At 38.6% G+C, this 23,895-nt stretch overlaps 1 protein-coding gene across 2 annotated transcripts in view; it reads right to left on the bottom strand.

Moving 5' to 3' along the window:
- smox (spermine oxidase) overlaps positions 1-23,576 on the bottom strand; it is a 126,854-nt gene extending 103,278 nt beyond the window's left edge. The window contains exon 1 of one of the 2 annotated variants that reach the window (XM_039751818.1): positions 23,488-23,576. The gene's annotated coding sequence lies outside the window, so the exon portion shown is untranslated. Of the gene's footprint in view, positions 1-21,122; positions 21,232-23,487 lie in introns of those variants that run through there. The other variant, XM_039751819.1, reaches the window with a different exon arrangement.
- Between the last annotated feature and the right edge of the window lie 319 nt (positions 23,577-23,895).

Below are 23,895 nucleotides of genomic sequence, written 5' to 3'. Positions count from 1 at the left end.
TTTTAAAAAACATTTTTTAGTTCTTTTGTTATTTCCAATGTGTTGCTGCTAACCACCACTGACCTTGCCACAGTATCAGGAGATGCACTAAAACATGTCAAGTTAAAAATTAAAATGAATTCAAATTAGAAAGGTGTTGGCAGAAGTTGACTATAATTAACCTTTTGTTAATACATAAATTGAAAAAAAAGTCTCTTAGGTTTTAGGAAACTGAATAAATGGTCTTTGTTCCTTTTGTTATGTAGGTCACACAGCTGTACTTGCTATGTCATGTATTCAAACAGACGGTCTACAAAAATGAAGCTTGCATGTTTGCAAAAATATATCTTTTAAACATACCTTTTTATGTAAATACCAATTTCAAGGTCATGGTAAACTTCTTTTTCCATAATACATTATTTTCCTGCTTATGTTACAAGTAAAATGACAAAAAAAATAGTATTAAACATACAAATATATATAATAAGTCACTCACTTTCAAAACACATAGCATTACATCTGCACAATCTGATCCATCCAAAACATTTTTCCAATGATTTGCCTATGATTTGCTAACCGTGAATCTAATATGTTGGTATAAAGCTGACCTCTTATTTTAAAATGGCATTTTAAAACAAAGTACAACACCTCTGGATAAAACAGGATGTCTGAGATGCAGATCACGTGCATCTTTAATAAGATAAAGGGATGCAATCAATCAGGACTTGAAATAGCATGACTGTTCAAAGCATGGATGTACTTTTCAAGTTACAATAAGATTCATTTTAGTAGAGATTGCTAGCAGGATTTGAAAAGCGCTGAATCAGTAATGCCAATGCCATATCATAGAAGCTCAGTCAAAACAAAAAGGTATAATCTCACAATTTTATCAGTGATAAAAACATTCACATTTTATTTTTGCTTTACAATGTGTCATTTAATGCAAACACCATCATAAAGTACCATACAGAACAAATTCAAATTAAATGACATATGTATATATTAAAGATTTAGAATAGTACTACTCCACGTACTCTGTATAATGCTTAGATATGCAGGAACTGGGTGGTCAGATGTATTAGCCCAGTAAAATATGACTTACCTTGTCCTAATGAGCATGGGCCCCAGATGTGTTCACTCAATGGTGTTATAGTCTCCTTAAAAGGATAGTCCACTCAAAAATGATTTTTTTTATATTATGTTACTTACTCCATGTGTTCGGTGTGATGATCAAGAAAAAATTGTAATCTAATGTTTTCATGGAGAAGGGAAATAAAGTAAAATAAAAAAAAAAAAGTTTGATAGAATAGCAGTGTACAGTTGATCTTCAATTCAAAAGCTCAAATTGGAGCTGATTTTTCTGGAAACTGTCAAGCACCACATACAAGCAGTCGAGATGCGACTTCCAATCATTACTGAAAATGACCATATCATTGAGATAGGTCCCAGCATATTCAGAATGGGGTCTGATTCATCATTTGCTGAAAAGTCAATGGCGCACCATGCAGCCCAAATGGGAGCCTGGTGAATTCAAGCAACCCATCTGGGGTAGCAAATGTAATCTTTTCACAACTGGACGCCTCCAGGGGTAGCAGCCAGTATCCCTTCATGAGATCCAGGGTGGAAAAATACGAGGCTTGTCTGAGTTTCTCCAACAAGTCATTAATACGCAGCATCAGGTACACATCAAACTTAGAAACCTCATTCAAGCATCTAAAATCTATACAGAACCGAATAGAACCATCTAGCTTTGGAACCAAAAGAATTGGGCTTCGCCACCTGCTTTTACTTTTGCAAATTACTCCTAGTTCAAGCATCTTCTTCACCTACTCTAACTCCAGGTTTAATTACGATCTTGTGTTCAGCAATTTCAGTCCAGCCAGGCATGGCCGAAAAGACATGGGAGTTCCTCCTGATCAGTGACAGCAACTCAACCATCTGGGTGTCCGTCAAATCACCAATAGTAATCTCTGTCTGAAAGACTGCCGCTGATGTGGCCAACACTTTGTGTGATTTGTGCCACGCTTTCAAAAAGATTAACATATATGATTTGCATGTGCCTTTGTCTGCCAGGCATTCTGACCTTGTAATTTGCAGGACTCATACGCTCTTCCACTACTGCTTGACCCGACCACTTCACCTGAAATTTTTGGGGGTCAGATAAGATCAACACCAGGACTCGAGCAACTTTTTTGGATCTGCAAAATTTGCTTTCTTGTCGTACTTTTGTTATTGTTCCTCCTGTTCACACTGCTGATGCTCCATCACAATAGAGAAAAATTTAGAAATCTGCTCTTGGAGCAAAACGAACCGACAGAAAATCTCACCCAGTGAGTTGCACTGTGAACCCCCATCCATTCCTTCTGAAAAATATCCAACAACCCTCATGGTGGGTGGCCAAATAACAATTCGAATGAACTATTGCCAGTGGATGCCTGAGGTGACTCCCAAACAGCAAACAAGAGAAAGACATGGTGCCCCAGGAGATCAGATCCGCTGAATCGTGTTTTAAAATCTTAAATGGTTCACCCAGGCCATTTATCTGTGGGTGATAAACAGTGGTGCACTGCCCACTTTGTAGTGGTGCAGAGTCTTAACAATAGCTTGGGTGTTGGCCTTCTGCAGCGTGGCCATCTCAGGGTACTTTTTTGCATAATCAACCATCATGAGCATGTACTGATGCCCATTCTAGCTCTTAGGAAGTGGGCCAACAATGTTTAACCCAACCCTCTCAAAGGGGACATCGAAAATAGACCCGTTAGAGCTCCTCTCTCACTGATGTCTATGAGTGAAAACAACTTGAGAATTGGGGCAAGACAAAACTGTTCCACATCTCGGCCCATATTCAGCTAATAAAAGCATTTCAAAATGCAATCCCTGGTCTTCTCTTCGCCAAGATGACCCCCAGACATGAGTGTTGGAAATTTTTCTTTGCCCACTTGGGACCACCAACTGCTCAATCAGCCCTTTCCCTATACAACCAGAATCACCCAATATAAGAAATCATCTTTAATCAAAAAGTGTGGTATTTTGAAATTTGGGCCCTCCTGTTCCATATAGTGAGTCATTTGAGACATATGTTAGTTTAAATGCAAAGTCTAAGGTGCGGTCAGCCCATTGCAGGTCCGCAAACTCAGTTTGAGTATCAGTCCCAACTTCTCCCGGGCCCAATGCAGAACCCTGCTTTATTCCAGCTATTGTTTCTCTGCGGCCCATAGCTGCTGTCTGGCCTGTGGAGGATGAAGGTGTGGACACCTGATGCAAAGTGTCCTCCAATTGTCCCAGACCCTTAGGCAAGGGGTCGGCTCCTACCTCACTGGACAAATCAGGTTCAGCGTTGTTAGAGGTGAGCACCACCCTCTCGACTGCAGAGAGAGGTACCCTGTAGGTGACTAAGACGCATGAGAATAGGGCATTCCTCTTTCCTTTTAAAAAAAAGGCCATGTAACATCTCCATGAACACAGCGAATGTTAACACAGTCCATATTTGCCTAGGTAATCTGCTGGAGCAAATCAAAGCAGACTGCACAGAGGTCATTACCAAAGTCCAACAGGGTGGGTATTTTGTGTCCAGCCAACTTAATTGAGACCTTGAAATGGTCTTTCTTCAACACTTTGGGAGAACCTGAGAGCTGTATATCTGAGCCAGACCAAGGTCCATGGACTGTACAGGCAAGAGGTGGCAATCCTAAGTCAGATGCCCCGGTTCTTCACAGCAAAACCACCTGTGCTCGATGCCAGCTGTGGGTTTCCTACGATAGATTCTTCTACACGTGATGTTGGTCTGTGTGTCCCCAGGCAGTGGCATTAATGACTTTAGGATTGTGGTCTTGAGCAGGAGAAACCGAGGCAAGGGGGTGGCGTCAAACATTGCTCCGAGGAGAGGAGAGGATGAGGTGAAAGCTGCAACCCATAGCTCTAGCAAATGGTAGGCACACACTGGTTGGGTCAAAGTTATTGCCAAGTTAGGATTGCCCCTCTGTTTCCAGGTGGCTTGGGCGCCCTCCAGTCTGTGGGTCAGGCCCAGCACTGAGTGGACATCACTCTGAAGCATCTCATCACAAAGGTCTTCATTTATCCCTAACAAGACTGCGTCAATAGCAAGCTTTTCCACAATGCTCTTGAAGGTGTCTCCACGAAACCAGCTTTGAATCAGATCTACCAAGTCCTGGACCTGTCCCCGTATAAGTCGATCTGAATCATTTTGCCACTGCCAAAATGGACATCACTTGGCCAAGTAGCTCATAGCTGTGCAGAGGAGGATCTGCTGCTTCAGAAAGTCAAAATAATCAAGCCTTTCGGGAGGATCATTTTGCATCACCTGTAGGGCCTCCCTGGTCAAAAAGGAAGCAAAAATTGAGACCCAGCCTCTCTTGTTCCAGCACATCAGTGTTGCTGTGTGTTCAAATTGTATGTCTGTTGAGGATCCATTGGTATAAAACTCCACTCCTGGTACCATGTGACGCACAAGTCACTGTCTTCCACCCACAAGAAGACACTGAGTCCACAGGTTTCAGGAACACCAAATTATTTATTTTTAAAGCAGACACAGTCAGGGTATTAATTCAAATGGAACTACCACTTTCATACACACAGACCCAAAAAAACAAGCAATAATGGTGCCAGGTTTATGGCGGGGTTAGACTGTTGCCTGCATCAACCATCAGCTGACTGGTGTGTTATGTGGTGAAGCTGCGAACCTGTGTTTGCCTCGGCGACGGACAAGCAATACCTACCTGCGTTGATAATTTCAGTGCACCACACAGCTGGGGGAGTTTTGGGGTCTCAAAAACCTCACAATATTTAATATTATGAAATTTAAGAAAAGATATTTAAATACATCTCTGGATTAATGTATACTAGCCAACCCGCAGAGTACCATACGCCGCTATAATCAGGCCAGTTTTTTAATGATTTTTAAGCACAGGGAGAAAATTAACATTTGTAAAATCGTTAATGTAAGAAATCAGAAAGAAAAGCAACATTGTAACCATGCACGGAACGAACCAACACACAATCGTCCGTGACTGAAAACTGGCGGACCGCCATCGCTCATGTGCCTATCTCCAACTCGTCACTTGAGTCATTGTCGTCATTGCACAGTTCAGATGCACCTGTGACTCACGTAGACTTTCCGTGTTCCTGCAGGAGCATCTAAGAAGACGCAGTTTGTCGCGGATGCGAATTGCTGTATGTAGCGTGTAAAAGTTTGCTATGATGCACGTGGTCGTGTGTCATAACCGAAAACTCGGTTTTTAAAGACTGCTTACTTAATTGTGTTTTAACCTCAGTTATAAAGGATTGTTTTAAGGATCCCATGGGATACCCCTCGCAAACCGTTTTACACACTGCATATGGCGATTCACCTCCGGGAGAAACATGCCTCTATAAACAGTCAACATGGCTCAGGGGTGCATGTGGCCTCTACGACAGACGAATATAAATGATGCCATTTTTTCTGTGTCGTCGCGTCCGAGTTGGTGGGCGTGGCTCTGCGAGTTGTCGTCGTGTCCAATGGTCTTGGAGTTGGTGGCCGTGGCTCCTTCCTGTGTGCGCCATAGGTGTCTTACTTGTCGGTGGCTTAGAGAATCTACGCCCCTTCCCGCGTGCTTTCCATCGGTTTCTTGCCTTAGTGAATTATATAAAGATAGATTTTTCTGCAATCATTACATGCTGGTTTATGTTTTTAATGAATATGACTGTTTTATTTAAATAAATGTGTAAAATGTATTCATTTTAATTGAATTTAATAATTCTAAAAAATTCCGGCTCATGTGTTTCATACCAAGTCTGAAAACAAATTCTCAGTTTTCCAAGGACACATGAAGTGCTTCTGTGTTTACAAACCTGGCTACAGTCAGGCTCACCAAAATTAGAACTTTGTAAAGGATGATATCTTTGAAAAACAAATCTAAATGAAAAGTATTGTATTTATACCAGTTACACTAACTATAATTTGTCAAATAAATCTTAATATGTCGACCAGTATCTTACATACATTGCTACAGTCATCTCTGTATAGCAGAAGGAGTTTAGTGTATTTTTAACTGTATCTCATAGCAACAAAAGCCCCTTACAAATGGCAAAGACATTTGGTGGGTACTGAACACAACAAGCTTTAAACTGTAGGCATTAAGTAACAATAAAAAAAATGGATGACAGCCAGGGTGCCCTCAGCCCATCAGATATAACAAAATTAACAAGTAAAATTAACACAAAGTGAAGTGATAGCAAAGTGGTGTCTTTTGGCAGAGCGTGTTACTCTTTGTAGTTATTTTTGAAAGTGAGGACTGATGAATCCCAGTAAAGTACAGTAAACAACTTGCATGCTTAGATGTCACAGTTGTGGAAAACATGTGCAGAAAAAGTCTTCCTGCTGATAAAACAAACTGTAGTGTGAACATGTGGCCTGTTAATATAATCTCTAATCCTGATGGATTAACCAGTAATTTTCCAGATTTACTCTAATGTTTATGCTGGGGTATATGAATAGCAGTTTGGTCATCAAAAAAAGTAATGTCACTTTACATGACAAATTACTAGAAAATAATAACACTAAGAAACAATAAAATTAAAAGCCATCAAATGAACATGAAACTTTAAAATGAATGTAAATAGGAGCGGATATACAGTAAATATTTATAGAAAGCATACATGACTCAACATATTGGAAAGTTATTAAAAAGATTTACACACAGGGATTATACAATCAGCAGCCAATTTATTAGGTACACCTGTTCAGCTACTTGTTAACGCAAATATCGAATCAGCCAATCACACAGCAGCAAACCATTGCATTTAGGAATGTAGACATTGTCAAAATGACCTTGTGAAGTTTAAACAGAGCATTAGGAAAGGGAAGAAAAGTAATTTAAGTGACTTTGAACATGTAATGGTTTTTGGTGCCTGATGGGCTGGTCCAAGTATTTCAGAAACTATTGACATTTTCACACAACAACCATATCTAGTATTTACAGAGAATGGTCCAAAAAAAGGGTAAATATCCACTGAGCTGCAGTTCTATGGGCAAAAATGCCTTGTTGATGCAAGTGGTTGGAGGAGAATGGCGGTACTGGTTCGAACAGATAGAAAGGCAACCGTAACTTAAATAACTACTCATTACAACTGGGGTATGGAAAAGAGCGACTCGGAATGCACAACACATCGAACTTTGAAGTAGATGGGCTACAGCAGCAGGAGACCACACCAGGTACCAGTCCTGTCAGCTAAGAAACAGGCAACTGGGGCTACAATTCACGTGGGCTCACCTGGTCTGACGAGTCTCGATTTCTGCTGTGAATTTCGGATGGTAGGGTCAGAATTTGGCATCAACAACATGAAAGCATGGATCTATCTTGGCACACTTTGGGCCCATTAGTACCAACTGAACTTCGTTTAAATACCATTCCTTTATGAATGCAGCGTACCCATCTTCTGATGGCTACATCCAGCAGGATAATGCACTATGTCACAAAGCTCAAATCATCTCAAATTGGTTTCTTGAACATGAGAGCGAGTTCACTATGCACATATGGCCTCAACAGCCACCTGATCTCAATCCAATAGAGCACCTTTAGGATGTTGATGCAAATCTCCCATTCAACATGGATGCGTAGCTGACAAATCTGCTGAAACTGTGTGCTCCTATCATGTCAATATGGACCAAAATCCCTGAGCAATGTTTCCAGCACCTGGTTGAATCTATGCCATGAAGTATTATGTTAGTTCTGAAGGCAAAAAAAGGGGTCCAACCCAGTACTAGCAAGGAGTAATTAATAAAGTGGCTGGTGAGTACATATTTCAATTATAAGCCAAGTTTTACAGGCATAACATTTGCACTATGTGGGTCATCTGGTGTTCACTTTAGGACACTGTTCTGTACAGAAGGAGTCACAAACCTAATATGACCACATGCTTCTCCAAGTGTGACATGTGTTTTTTGGAATTTGCAGCAGTTTTTTTCCCCCAAGCCAACATAGTCAACCAGTATTTGTTCTCATCTCCCATCAGGATTCTCAAAGCAGCATCTCTTGTATCATCTTGTATGCCTCCAAGTTATCAACAAACTAATGAAAAGAACTGCAGTAATCCAAAAAAGTTAACATGAAGGCAGGTCAGCGTATTTTCATATTTCAGACAAAGAAGTAGGGTTGTCCCTGGAAATATTTTTCACAAGTTAAAAATAACTGATGATAGACGACATGTCAGATGAATAATTCAAGGCACCATCAAACCTGAAACCAAGGAATTTAGTAGGTGGTCAGGATCCTTATATGAAAAGAATAATTCATGCTTCTTGAGTGGAGGCTGAGATTTTGATAAGAAGTAATTCTACTCTTTACAATCTTCATGTCAGGCCAGAATAAGACAGAAGAATGAGGGCATGTTGGCAAATCAGGACCCCAATGGCAACACACATAGATGTTTGGCAAGTGAAGAAGAAGTAGTTTATTCAAGAGTTATAAGCAGGGAAGGCAAAATTAAAATAGGAGAAATGGAGACGAGTCATGACTTCACCATAGGAACAGCTAATACAAGCTTTTCACGTATAAAAAAAAAAAAGGAGATAAGCTAGATAAATGACATCATAAGCATATAAATAATCAGTACACAAATTAATAACACCAGAAAACAGAAAATCAGGTTGTGTGTTTGAAACATGAGGGAAAGTCTGGCACATTAAAGAGGGAAAAACAAATAGGTGGAAGCTTCAGACCAAGTAAAGAGAGGCAAGCATGAACCTTACCTTGAAAGAAAGAAGCAAAATTACAGTTTGGAAGAATGAAAGACCCACCTTTTTGACAGGTTAAAATAACTAATATTTTTCAGCAAGGCACTACAATTAACTTTATGACCTCCAATAAATATAACGATGGAAAAAAGAAGCACAGTATTTGTTGTTGCACTAAAATTTCATTTTAACAATTAACATGAGAATACTATAAAAAATCTAAACTTTACATCAGTAAAAAAAAAAAATAATAATAATGCCAACTATGAACAATAGTTGATTTGCACGTCTCCAGTATGTTGTATGACTGCCTCCCTCAGCTAACACTGCAAATGAGCCTCTAAATCTGCATTTACTGATATTATCCAGACGTGAAGTACGGCCCCATAAAGCTACTGGCCTTTGGCAGGCAAAGTGTTACATTTCCAGATTTTGTAATGCCAGGCAGCCTAAGGTGTTCAGCTGAGCTCCAGCCAAGACAGCTCTTAAACATTACATTCATTCCTCAGAATGGCTGATAACAGCAAATGTGTGTGGCCTACTATTACTTTAATGTGGGGTCATAAGGCGCTAACAGAGGGTCTCTGACAGCTCACCTTGATCTAAAGCCTGCAATATGAAGCCTGCACATCACTGTGTGGTCACTCACTCATCATGTATGCCAGGAGCTTCAGCAACAGTATGGGTGATGGATATGGAATAATCTCACAGATGAACCACTCTAATGCATCAGTCCAGGTGCTCTGGTATAGTCACTCAATGGCAACCACATTGTGGACAGTCATGTATCCTGCCTGTCTGCTGAAACCTTTTTTGCAGTCACAGTGGAAGGCTTAATCCATACTATCTGATAATGCTGGCATGTGATCCATCTTCCTGTAGCATGTCACTTGTTTATGGAGACATATGAGGCATTATGGAATACGCAGAAAACTGGCTAATTCTGTCCTTTGTTTGCTGTGGCTTAAGCTCTGTAGTAATGCAGTTATGTTCCACCCAGATCTTCTTTGGAAAACGCAAATCTAATGAGTGGTCATGTGTTTGCTAAATTGCAATGCCTCATTGCACTAGCTGCATTGCTGGTCAGATGGTCTTAAACAAACTATAACCTTTTGTGAAAATATACATGCAAGAACAAGTTTTCTCATTTCACAAAACGTTTGAATTTTTTCCTCTGTGGGCATATACACCTTAACCTTGCCCTGGCAAACATTTTTCTTTCTGTGTCAAAGGTCGGAAGACCAGAGCCAAATAAACAAATTAGGCGACAGCCTAGAGTGGCACTTGGGCACAGGTGGAGGCAGCCAAATGCATCACTTTAAACCTCTATGTGATCTACTGGAAACGTGATGACAAAGCACAACATATATTACGCTCTCCCCAGTCACGTCAAATGGCTGAGAAATGTGTCAAGTCCAGACAGGGCCATCCACCCGGGCCTCTTTGGCAAAGGCACCAATTCTGATTAATGGAGTGAGCTGTCAATCGACAGCAAACTGGAGCACGATAAAATGATCAAAATTGAATGGCTGTGAATACAAAAAGTGGAGACAATTAAAAGAGCAGGCACTCCAAAAAACACAAAGGCTCATTCTTGATATACATTGTTTTAGACAACAGCATTAAAAGTGCCTCTCAGCATTCACCATCTTGGTGGCTTTAGGAGAGAACAGCTTAAAAATGATTTAAAAAAAAAAAAGTAAAGAAATACCTCCATTGTACAACACAGGACAGTCTTAAATGGTCTTAATGGAGTGGCTATAATTTCCATATATCATGAACTGGTGCAGAAAATTGAAATAGAAGATGCAGTTAGGATTCATCCAGTCATGAAGGTCCGGTGTGCACACTTCTGAAAGGCAAGCTTAATATAATAATGTCATTAACGTAACATTGCTTTTTAAGTTGTTTTCAGTATGCTAGCAGTCTGGTTTGGGCAAAATGACCCAGTAGATATTTTTCTGTGTGTTGATACTGTTCAGAGAGATGGTGTATTTATGATGTGTGTATTGAACCATCATTCCTGCAGGGCTCAAGCTAACCTATTGCACACTTAATGAAGGTTTAAAGTGGAAATTAAAAATCTACAATATTTGTTCTTTCTGTGTAATTGCCCATTGGTTGCATTGCCACCAATTCAAAGGAGGTGCCAGATTGTGCTTTGTCTAGAGCAGCACCATCTCTGGAGAACACCAGATAACTTTGTGAGTAGCAAAACAATTGTGCCTCTTATACCAGTTTGTGTTCAATCATTGTGAGCTCTTACAGTTTAACAACAAGAGAATAAAGAGGCAGTTCTTATCTGACAGTGCAGTTAAACATCTCTACTGTATCTTTAAGAGTTGAAAAGACAGCATTAAAAATGATATAAAAGCGCATATTGGTTAAACATTTACAGATAAAGGTTATCATCCCATACAGAAAGGTGAGCTATGTTTTGGTCCAGTGTAAAGTACGATAAATCAGTGTCAGTAAAATGTAAGTACAGAGCTTTAAAAGGTGAATAATTATATAAAACTAGGGGGTTCCCCCCTGCTCGCTTCGCTCGTCTCTGGCACTCGTGTTGTGAAAAGGGGGGCTGAACGCACCTCAAGGAGACGCAGTTGCTCCTCCAAAACCCCCTCTTAAAATGGAGATACAATGGGAAACAAATAGTTTTTTTTAACCTCCTCTTTGCTCAATCAGCTGCTGGATTGCTGCTGCTGTGGCTGCCACCATGCTGTGTAATCTGCATCTTGAGCAGCGCTTCAAACATTTAAAAGCCTGTACAGCAGCTGCCCTACTCTTTGTCTTTTATTTCCGGCCCCGGGCATGTTTAAATCTTTTGGCACAATCTCTCATCTCGCGGGACGGGAGTTCTTGATATATTATTAGTTTATAATTTACAAATCTGTAAATGTAACAACATCATCACATTAAAGTTCGATAAATTCTGAAAAGAATGATATCAAACATATATATGTAGGCTTTAAAATAAGCCCGATTTAAAATGCGTTGCAAAAAACGTGATAAATTTTATATTATATATATATATATATATATATATATATATATATATATATATATATATATATATATATATATATATATATATATATATATATATATATATACACACACACACACACACACACAGTGGAACCTTGAGATACGAGCTCGGTCACGGAATGAATTAAACTCGTAAGTCAAAATGCACGTATCTGAAATCAATTATCCCCATTGTAATAAAAGAGAATCTAAATAAACAGATGTTGGCAGAGCCAATTACAAAATGCTCGTATCTGAAATCAATTTTCCCCATTGTAATAAAAGAGAATCTAAATAAACAGATGTTGGCAGAGCCAATTAGCGTATTGTAATGTTTTTTCTTTCACTTCACTTTTGTTTAATTTAATTTTCTTCTTCACTAGTTTTTTTCTTCTTTGCCACGCTTTCCTCACTTTCATTCGCAGGGCGTTTGAATAGAAACCTGTCCAAAGAGCTTTGTTTCTTCCTTTCCTTTAGAATGTTTCTGAAATGAGTTAGGCAGGTGTCATTAAATAGCACCACTGCATGACCAGTTGCAACTTTTTCAGGGTGTTTCTTTTCAATAAAGTCCAAAACTTTTTCCCACATTGCCAACACTTCCTTTATCTCATTTGAACAGATGACCTCCTCTGCCTCTGGCTCCTCTGCGATACCGATCTCCTGCAGAACCTCCATATGTTGCTGCGTCTGTAGTTCCGTGAACTCCTCCGTCATCAGTGCCTTGGAATTTGCGGCGACAAGCTCTTTGATGGCTTGTATTTCGAATTTTGGCTCTTAACTCAAGGCAAAAAAAAAAAAATTGACCTAGTGACGGCTTGTATCTCAAAAAACTTGTAGGTTGGGGCACTCATATCTCAAGGTACCACTGCATGCATGATATATATATATATATATATATATATATATATATATATATATATATATATACATATATATATATATATATATATATATATATATATATATATATATATATATCTCAAATCCTAAGCCTAAAACTGCAACGATCTTGTGTCACTTTTTTTGCAATGCTTTAAATATTTTTCTCCATTATAAAAAAGAATCTTTGGGAGGGAGACAAGACGTGATCTTCTCGGATGACAATTTGAAGTCCCACGGGAGACACTTTAACTTGCTCCCATCTCTCAAAACAACAATAAGCAAAACAAGCAGCTCACCAGGAGCAGAAAGCCATCAGATAATCTGACAGCTTCTATTTAGCGTGCGTTCAGCCACCCTACCTAACCCCCCCTTCAAAAAGCAAGCAGCAGATACACGAAGTGGCAAAAGGGCAACTGCTGTACAGGCTTTAAAATGATCAATGGGCAGCGCAACAGCAACAGAAATACAGCAGATGATCCGACAGCATCTCCTTAGCATGCCTTCATCCACAACACCTTCACAAAACGAGCAGCGTTATACATCCTGCAAGAAAGAGATGTAACCATGCACGGGACTGGAAATAAAGGACAAGTATTGTTTTACAAAAAAGTTTTAAAGAAGAAGTGAAAGTAAAGCATATGTAACAATTTCCTTGAAATTAACAATCTCTTAAAATCGTATATCCGGTAAACCAAACCCGGGGGTGGGCGAGCGAAGCGAGCATGATCCTCCTAGTGTGTGTGTATATATCATATTTTCTATATAGCGATAGACTGATAGAAAGACAGATAGACAGAGTAGATAACTCGCCAGAGAACAATTGACAAATTTCTAGATACGCAGAATCAGTGAAATACAGGATTTTTGCTTTATATGCAAACAGATGTTTCTTTATTCTTTCTTATGTTTGAGTGCCAAGAGTAAATATACTACATATGTGATTTGTATATACTGTAAAAATGAAAGTTGTAGTCATACGTATTATAGAAAAGGTATTGCATATGTGAAAGGGAGAAGGACAAGTTATAAAGAGAAGTATATAGCCTAGTCTATAAACCTACCCTAATACATTGTTACTTTCATACCATACACACCACTTCATTAACCAGAGCATCTGTGACTGACCAAGGTGAGGCTACAATGGTGAGGGATGTTTATTCATTTGGCTCCAAAGTAAACAGATCTGCACATTTCTGAAACTGGATGAAGCTCAAAAAAAAAAAAAAAAAGAACTGGTGGTGGCATTCAACCTTCTACAAGCAGGTAATATCTAATTATTAAACAACCAAGCATTCATGTAATCTTTACATATTTTATTCATTACTTAGTCAAAAAAATTGAACAAATATTTTGGAAGCTCTAGCTTCAAAGCACAAGCTAATCTTGGGTGGATGAAAATTTAAAGTGGTATACTTACTTAATTGATCAACTTATATTCTGCAATTAGTATAACCTGAATATTCTAAAGCAAACTTTTAAAAAGTCCTACATAAACAGGAGAAGAATATACAGACTCCACACAGAAAAATGTATTGAACATGCACCCCTAAGGTGGCATCTGCAAATTCCTTATAACAATATTCATAAATACTTTTAACAGTGCTAAATGTCAGACAAGTCTTCTAGACTCATACATTTTAAATGTCAGGGTTTTTTTTTTCTAATTAAGTATTTCCACAAGAAAATAATTTACTTTAGCTACAATAGACAAACTAAACTGACAATATATTAAGTGATGCAAGTGTAATCTCACAAGAGTATATTTTTCTCTTTCTGAACTTTTCACCAAAGCACAGTCGGTTTCCTCACTCAAAAGTAAGTAAACATGCCACTCCATATATTTGAAAAATCTCAGCTGATCTCCAATTTCAATAAGATATTTGGAAAAAAAAACTTCTGTTCACTAGTTATGTCGTGGATTTGATATTCACAAGCTAGTAAAACAGTGAAACTTGAAAGATATCTTCTTAGTCCGAGATCAACATGTTGTATAATTGCACGTTCTCCTTACTTTCCACAATGGTACTCATTTTTGTTTGTTTTTTTTTTTATATTCTTTTCACAGTATTTAAATGTAACACTGTCAGCTTAGATGAACATATTGTATATTGCTAAAAGAAAAAAAAAACAATTAGCATCTATATATTCTTGCATTTACCTAGTATCTAGTACTAGTACATTCACTCTTTCAGGTTCTATTCTATTTGAAAACAGATTGCATTCATTCCCACTGTGTGTCTGTAAATAAGGCTATAAAAATATAAATTCCTACACATTTAAATGCACCCAAATACTTTGTGTGCAACAGGAAGACAATCAATAGTAACCACAATGGACCTAGAAAAGGAAGGAATGGGTTACATATTACTATTTGAAGCAAAGACTCTTCTTCTTTCGGCTGTTCCTGTTAGGGGTTGCCACAGTGGATCATCTTGCCTGGCAGCTCTATCATTAACATCCTTTTCCCAATATACCCAGCATCTCTCCTCTGCACATGTCCAAACCAATGCAATCTCACCTCTCAATCTTCCAATTTCAGATGACCCTCTAATGTACTCATTTCTAATCCTGTTCATCCTCGTCACACCCAATGCAAATCTTAACATCTTTAACTCTGCCACCTCCACATCTGTCTCCTGTTTTCTGGTCAGTGCCACCGTCTCCAACCCATATAACATAGCTGGTCTCACTGCCATCCTGCAGACCTTCACTTTCACTCTTGCGGATATCCATCTGTCACAAATTACTCCTGGCACTCTTCTCCACCCATTTCATCCTCCCTGCACTCACTTTTTCACCTCTCTTCCACAATCCCCATTACTCTGAATTGTTGATCCCAAGTATTTAAACTCAAAAACCTCTACTCCTTACATCCTCACCATTCCTCTGACCTCCCTCTTATTCACACACACACACACAAACGTATTCTGTCTTGTTCTTACTGACATTCATTCCTCTCCTATCTAGAGCAAACCTGCAACTCTCCAGTGTCTCCTCGACCTGCTCCCTACTCTCGCTACAGATCACAATGTCATCAGCAAACATCATAGTCCCACGGGAACTCCTGTCTAATCTCGTCTGTCAACCTGTCCATCATCATTACGAATAAGAAAGGGCTCAGAGCTGATCCCTGAAGTAATCACACCTCCATGTTGAATACGCACGTCACTCCTACTGCAGTTCTCACCACTGTCACACTTAACCCGTACATACAGTATTATGTACAACTCTTACATACTTCTCTGACACTCCCGACTTCCTCATACAATACCACAGCTCCTCTTGAGGCACCCTGTCATATGCTTTCTCCAGGTCCACAAAGATGCAATGCAACTCCTTCTGGCCTTCTCTAAACTTCTCCATCAACATCCTCAGAGCAAACATTGCATCTGTGATGCTCTTTCCTGACATGAAACCATACTGCTGCTCACTAATCATAACCTCACTTCTTAACCTAGCTTCCACTACTCTTTCCCATAACTTCATGCCGTGGCTCATCAATTTTATCCCCTGTAATTACTACAGCTCTGCACATCCCCCTTATTCTTAAAAATCGGTACAAGTACACTTCTTCTTCACTGCTCAGGCATCCTCTCACTTTCCAAGATTTCATTAAACAATCTGGTTAAAAACTCCATTGCCATCTCTCCTAAACACCTCCATGCTTCCACAGGTATATCATCTAGACCAATGGCCTTTCCATTTTTCATCCTTTTCACAGCTGTCCTTACTTCCTCCTTAATCCATCGGACCTTCTGATTCACTATCATCCAACCTTCTCTCTCTCATTCATCAGCCTCTCAAAGTACTCTTTCCATCTCGTGAGTATGTTTCCATCTTTATCCTTTATTATTTAAAGCAAAGACTCTACAGTTAGTAACATCACAATTCTTCCTGTAAATGTCTGTCTTGGTTAAAATCATCAGAGGTACTATGCAGTCTACAATATTAAAGTATCTCTGTAATAAAGATCCTGCTACACAAAAACCCCTTTGTCATAAGTTTCCCCTTACCATTTCTTGAGTGTTCCTTATAAAATGGATACCATACTGCTTACATTTGGGTATCCAGTTCAAGTATAAATCACATTGTTACATATTTCGAATCTTCTGATGCTCTCAAATAAGGAGCACTTAAATTGAGTTGATAACCTCAAATACCAAGTGTTTGTTAAACCATTTTATGGCACTTCTTAGTAGTCCCGAGTTTCAAATATTGTAGTCCCACTTAAATGTCCTTCAACAAGAGCAATATTTACAAATGGTGTTCACATTTCAATATGTTTAAACAAGTTCCCTTTGAATGTGGCATAATTGAAACTTCACAATTTGTACTAAACATGAAAATTTTTAATCACTCTCATATATACATTTTATTGTGGCAGTGTCAAGTAGGCAATACTGTATATACAGAAAGTGATGGTTCTCTAGCAGGGAGAATGGAGTATGAAGAGTGACTACTACTACACTGCATATACAACTAATTCCTATTGTGCAATACTAATATATTTCTAAAAAGTGCAACTTATTGCGAAATGTACAGCAGAGCTCTGTTTCCCATAAGGAAGAGTAGAAGGGGTTGTTAAGGTTGATTGAGCCTCAGTATTTTTTCCTGCGATATAACTTTTAAATTTATTAATGGTAACAGAGAACAATAGATCAGTAAACTTAACATTTAAAAAATAAAATTAATAGAATTTAATAGATAGATAGATAGATAGATAGATAGATAGATAGATAGATAGATAGATAGATAGATAGATAGATAGATAGATAGATAGATAGATAGATAGATAGATAGATACTGAGGAAAACTGAATCATGGCCTACATACTGCAATTTAAACACATAATTGCCTTCCATTGCACTAAACAAACATCATTTAAGTTACTTTTTAAGCACTGAAACAAAATAATTTATGCACATGTTAAAATAAAATAATCAATGATGACCATATGCTTTGCAAACTTCAAACTTAAATACCCTACATGTGCTTTATATGAGGATTCCTCCCTCTATCACAATTTAGAAATTTAGATCCTACAACTACAGTATATACTGTAACTGATAAGTTTTAAGGGGTCACAGCATCAGTCAATACTGAAGATTAAATCTGCTGTCCTGAGGTTTTAAGGCTATTTACTTAAACTTCCATTATAATGCTGCACACCTTTTAATTTTTTCTTTAAATCTGTGCTTCCATAAAAAGGAAAATTGTAATAAGATACCTTTGGGTCAGCAAACACAGCAGAGTCATGTATTAAACTGAATACGCGCTGCCTGGCAATATGAAGGGATTTCTTGTACACTCAACAACCATGCACACACTCATTAGTCATCCAGCAGCTGGCACACATACCAAGTATCAAGCACATGAAAAGCTGGCACAGAACGGGATGATAAACACAGTTGCCATTCATCTGTTTGGACAATAAGAAGTCAGCGAGTAAAAACAGCAGCATGAACAAGGCATTTTAAACCATGGACAATGGGACAAAAAAAAAACCCAGCAATTATCCTATTTACTGCCAGGCTACCTTGGTTTCTCCACACTATTTAAACAAAATAATAAAAAAAAAAATGTAGGCCCTAGAGCAAACAAACTTAAACGGCAAACAGCCCTGCTTTGAAGTGTTCATGATAGGCAAACAAGAGGCAGGAAGGGAACAGAGAGAAAATAAAAAATAAAAAACACTGCCTGACAGTATACGCCTAGGAACTCAGTACAGGAAATTATAACTTAAGGATGGAATCCACATGTGCAAGATTATTTTTGTAAGGAGTTCAACAGATCTGATAAGAGTAATCACTTTAAATATACTTAACACATTGCAAGTATCCAGGGTAAAAAAATAAAATAAAAACCTGATCAAGTGCTGCTTACCAATGTCAGGGAAAGCATAACCTTCAGATATACTTTTCAGTCAGAAATGAACATGTAAATGCCTAATATTATGTGTTTCTCACTTACTAATAAAAATATGTATTTAGTTTGACTGATTCATTCATTTTTTGAAATCATGTCCATCACAGCAGCCAGACAACCAGCCGCACTTGGAGTACAGCCCCATTACAGGCCACGTTCACACACAGCAATCCACACTCATGCGGGGCCATTTTGACCTAAGAATAACCTTAACAGAAACATTTAAAAAGGTAGTGGGTTATACATAAAAAGAAATCATGTGAACACTTTCTTTTGTTATTAAAATACATTTTTTCTGAAAAAAAAATGTATATGACACTCCACAATAATATAGGTTACATGGTGATGAAGAAGGTATTTGCTGCCACCTAAAATACCAAGTTCACTTCCCATCCACAATATTTGTGAGATGTACAAATAAATTGCTCTTCCTTCCTACACACTAAAAACAAGCTATTGTGTCAACTGGCAAGTTTAAACTATTCAAGTGTGAATGAGAACCAAGGTGTACTCAGTTGTTCTCTGCAGGGGACTGGTTTTTCATTTTGGGTTAGTTACAGACTTGCACCTATTGCTGTCATAACAGAATTTAAATCAAATGTAAACCTGGGTCACACACACAAAAAGGAAAACTTCACACTGTCAATAATAAATAGTAAATTTCCAATAACAATAAAAATATGCACACATTTCTGTTCCAGTTTGTACTCCACATATGACAAAACACTTAACACACTAATAATCCAAACCCAACGTTTTGAACCATATGAAAGCCACAGCCTTTTTCAAATAATTGTAAAATTATATATACTGTATATATTTTTTCCTTCTAGCACATTAAACATTGTTTAAGCAGCAAAACACTAGAAATGTTCTATACACTCCATCAGTGCAAGCTTTTTAAACTACAAGCATCAGTGGTTTGCAGTGTTCAATGGTAATGTTGAAGCCTGTCACCTTTGATTATATAACATCACCAAAATTTGCACCTTTACCTAAATTCAAACAAACATTTAACTGCAGCTCTCCAGCACTACATACATTTTCTTTTTTCTTCATCTCAGTCTCCAGCCCGGTTACACTTTTGGCCCTGTAATAATCTAAAATAGTGCAGCTGGAAAGAGGCACAAAGGTCAATGCATACTTTTTTTTTTCCTTTTTCTCTATAATGCTGTTCTTACACACCTCAAGCTCACAGTCCAGTTGTACTCCTTGCCTCACACTTACATTTGATGCTGTTGCTAAAAACCATGGAGAACAGTAGTGTATTTGGAAAGTGCCCTGAGGATCACGACTTACGCAGATGTTTTTCTTTTTGGGGAAACAATTTTGAGTTCCCTTTAAAAATATTATTTTAAAGCAGTTGAATTGGAGAGATGCGCACATGTACATCTTCTTGTAGAGCCCAAATTTCTTTCACATTTCCTGTCTTTTCACAGCTGCAATCTCATACTGTTCAAAACGACAGATGTTTACAAAGATATGTAATCCTCCGTGTGCACTACGCCTATGTGGCTTCATTTCTTGACCGCTTCACTTGGGGTTTCTCTGCTTCCGATTTTCAAGAGTTCTCTTTACTGTGGAAATGACAGCGCTATCGACATAAAACATAGAAGATTACTTTCTGCAAATGTTTACTCGGAATGGTAAACGCTTGCTTTTGTAGTAAGTACGCTACAAATCCTTTAATGCGTGAGTGACAGCAGGCAGCAGCATCCTGCGAGTCAGTAGCGCCGCGGGTACACTCGGGAGGACACAACGTGCGCATCTGCTTCAGATAAACTGCAGGTGCGTGCCCGGTTTGCCACTCACCTGGCATAAATCTTATTTGTAGCTTGTAACACTTCAGAGCTAATCAATAAAATGAGCTCGCGTTTCTGTATCGACGATGCCAACTTAGTTTCCCAAAGTTTCCCTTATGTTAGCAACAATGTAAATTAAAACGTCTAGTTCCTTTGTCTCCAGTTACACGTCTTATCAGATGCTACGAGACGCAAGGTGCGATCTTCGCGCTTCCTGCACATTTAGGGTCTGAATAGCAGGTAGGGCACAGAGTGTTCCCGGCTATATAGAAGGCTGAAATCTGAATAAAGAGTAGAATTGCAGAAAACAGCGCCCGCCCCCTTCTTCACTCTCACGTCTAAATAATGAAAATAACGTGAGAGAGGCTGCTAGGCGCACAACTCAGTCCGCAGTGTCGTCACGGCGCGCGCAGGATAATTGATAATTGTTGTTGTTCTTAACCAACCGCGGATTATTGTCACTTGCTGTCAAGCACGTATATTTAACAAATAATGGAACCGTGCCCTCTTCGGGCAATCAAGTTAACCGCATTGATTACACTCCTCCACATTTAAAAAGGCGATGCCCGACAGCTTAAAGCCAATCCACAAGAAAATACAGTTTGACTAGTGCTAACAAAATAAGTGCCTAAAGGCTATGGATAAGTTGTGACGCTACAGAGCGGAGTAGCGTGTGCTTCGCTCTTTTTCTTGTCGCCAGCTCCGGTTCGCCTTTCACTAACACAACTCATGTCACTCATCAAAACTATTCAAAGATACATGCATTTGTAAGGTACCTTTCGCTCCGATCGTCGTCAGAAAGCCGGTTCTTTGTTTGTGGCTGGAACCCCCCCCACCAGCTCCTGTAGTTGAACGCAGACAAACCAGAAGCAGCCAGTTCCTAGTCCTGCTTGCCTATGTGTCACTAAATAATCATGAGTGGTGGTGACGTCATCGTCGAAGGGCACGCCTACTCACCGCCCCTTTTTGCGAACGAATCTGAGCCCTTCTTTACAGTTCTTAATCTGAATTAAAAAAGAATAAATGGACGGACACATGCATCGCGATGGTCTTTTGAAAAGCATGAAGGAGAGGAGACGTACATAGTGTCGGGGGAATAGGAGTTTGCTTATTAACATACATGTGCAGTGCAGTACTTTGCAAGTCAGCAGCAGCTGTCACTACCTCTTGCTTCAGTTAACTTACTTTTTACCCTTACGGCGGCCACAAAATTAATCTGTTTTCCCGTTGCCTATGTAATACCTTCTTCGAAAAAAAAAAAATCTCCCTCAACTGCCAATGACCGGTGGGGGCGGGGAACTCTGCGCTTTTATGAAAGGTCCACAGGGAATTCGCGCCCCCTGGCAATTGGGAACCTCAAAATGATCAGACAGTTGGAATGGATCCAGCCAGAGTTTTTCCAAAAATTCCTAATACATTTAGTATTTGAAAAATAAGTCAGGAGAATGTAGTTCCGTTTGAAAAGTACAGTAGATTTCATAAAAGTAGTGCAAAATGTTACATAAAATCCACATACCCCTTTGTTGAGCACCTTATTCTAATACAGAATAACTAAAAGGGAACTATGTTGACACTAGACAGAAATTAACCCTAACGGCACGCTACTTTGCCGGTGGCACATTAGCGCGAACTTTGTCAATTCAGAACTAATCCACCTAACATCACACCCGTCATTTTGTGACGTGACCGGAGAAAGAAAACACGCAGCATGACCTGAAAATTCGATACATTGTTAGACAGAGCCAGAAATCGCAAATCGCTATTCATCGTGCCAGTCTGACAAGGGAATTTAACACAATATAATTCATTAATACAGTATATGCCTGGCGGGAGAGTGGCGGACAGTCCTATGATGGTTGTTGCTTTGAAGCTGATGGTACCGGAATCAATTCAAAATTATATTATATTATATTATATTATATTATATTATATTATATTATATTATATTACATACCCAAACCGTGTCCGCATTCTCAACCCCCAAGGTAAAGACTGGCAAAAAAAGTTAGTACTGTACATGTATGTTTGGAATAAACAACAACCAACCTTTTAGTTTAATGACACCCCGTTGCCTATATCGCGGTCTTATTTATGTTTAAATGTATACACATCTGTAATTATTTATATCATTGGTAATTATTTAATTCTTTTTACATGCCATGGAAAAACGCAAGATTTGTTTTTACACTACACTACTCGCCATTCATTAAGAAAGACCAGTTATTGAAACTTTCCCTTATCCCAGTACACAGTGACACGTGGAATGCGACGTTCAGTGGCATTGCCGCTCATGCATAGTTACGCAAAATCAGCACTTACACAGAAAACATTTCGTAACTTTTACATTATGACAATGATTTCCCTTTCCAATCTGCATTTTCATGGCCCCTTTCTCAAGCAAGAATTCCAAAGGAGCCACGATCAATCCCAACAGACATGGAAACAAGGCAGGAACCTGGCCTGAGCGGGACGCCATACTAAACGAAATAACAGAACTTTCTGCAAGTTATTTTTAGTTCATATTAGACTTGCCGGGGCTGCAGTACTGGGAACAAGGCAGTAAGCAGCCCTGGGCAGGGCTGCAGTTCTTTACTGACTAACAAAGTTAAAATGAAAAGAAATCTAAAGGACACCGATATGAATAAAAATCAGAAAATATGAGAAAAGCCAACTTTGCGTATAATTTGTAACGGGTTTTTACACACGCTAAAATACAAACAACGATTAACAACGACATTAGCATTGCTTATGTTAAGCACTGCTGCAAGTTACTGGAGGTAATAAAAACTTAAATCAGCATAATTTAGTGTGTATTCTGATTTGTCCGTATACAAGCTGAAAAAAATCGTTTATATGAAAAAGTTTCATATAAAGCTTTTAGATAACATTGCTAAACACACGCACACGTTAACATTAACACGCAATGGAAAAATTCCAAAAATGCAGTTCAACAAAATAGCCTTGCATTTCAGTACTATTTGTTTCGTCATCATGCACCTATAGAGAAGCACTTCTTGCTAAATACTCCTAAATCAAGTTGAAAGCATTCATAAGATTGCTAAAAAGATTACTTTAAAGTTTTAAATGCAATTTTAAAAGAAATCAGATACACCGAAAATGAAAAAGGTAGAGAAAACTTACAATATAACAAGGGAATAAAGTTGGTGACTTCGTCGCTCGCCTCACAGTTATGATATACGTGGCCAATTTACAGCGTTTTAGCCGACTGGCAGAATTCCTCGCAAGCACATTGTGTGCAATTCGCGCACTTGATTGGCTCAGGCGCGCCATCGTTCGATCAGTAATTCCTAGAGTTTTCTGCATAGAGATCAGATTTCTGAAGTAAAAGCCAAAATTATACTCTATTGTGTTTTGAATAATATGTTATTCCACTCCAAGATGCGTGTATATTTTATATGTGTGTGCGTGTGTGAGTATTGGTGTGGATAGTATATGTATGTATTGAAATAGTAAAGCATAAGAAAACCCATTTCATTACTTAAGTCAGAAAGTTAAACGACCCTTAACCTTAAAAGACTTATGAACTAC

This window comes from Polypterus senegalus, chromosome 4 (assembly GCF_016835505.1).
Source record: "Polypterus senegalus isolate Bchr_013 chromosome 4, ASM1683550v1, whole genome shotgun sequence".
Classification (NCBI taxonomy): Eukaryota; Metazoa; Chordata; class Cladistia; order Polypteriformes; family Polypteridae; genus Polypterus; species Polypterus senegalus.
Note: the sequence above shows the minus strand (reverse complement) of the source record. Positions and strands in the feature narration are given on the sequence as shown.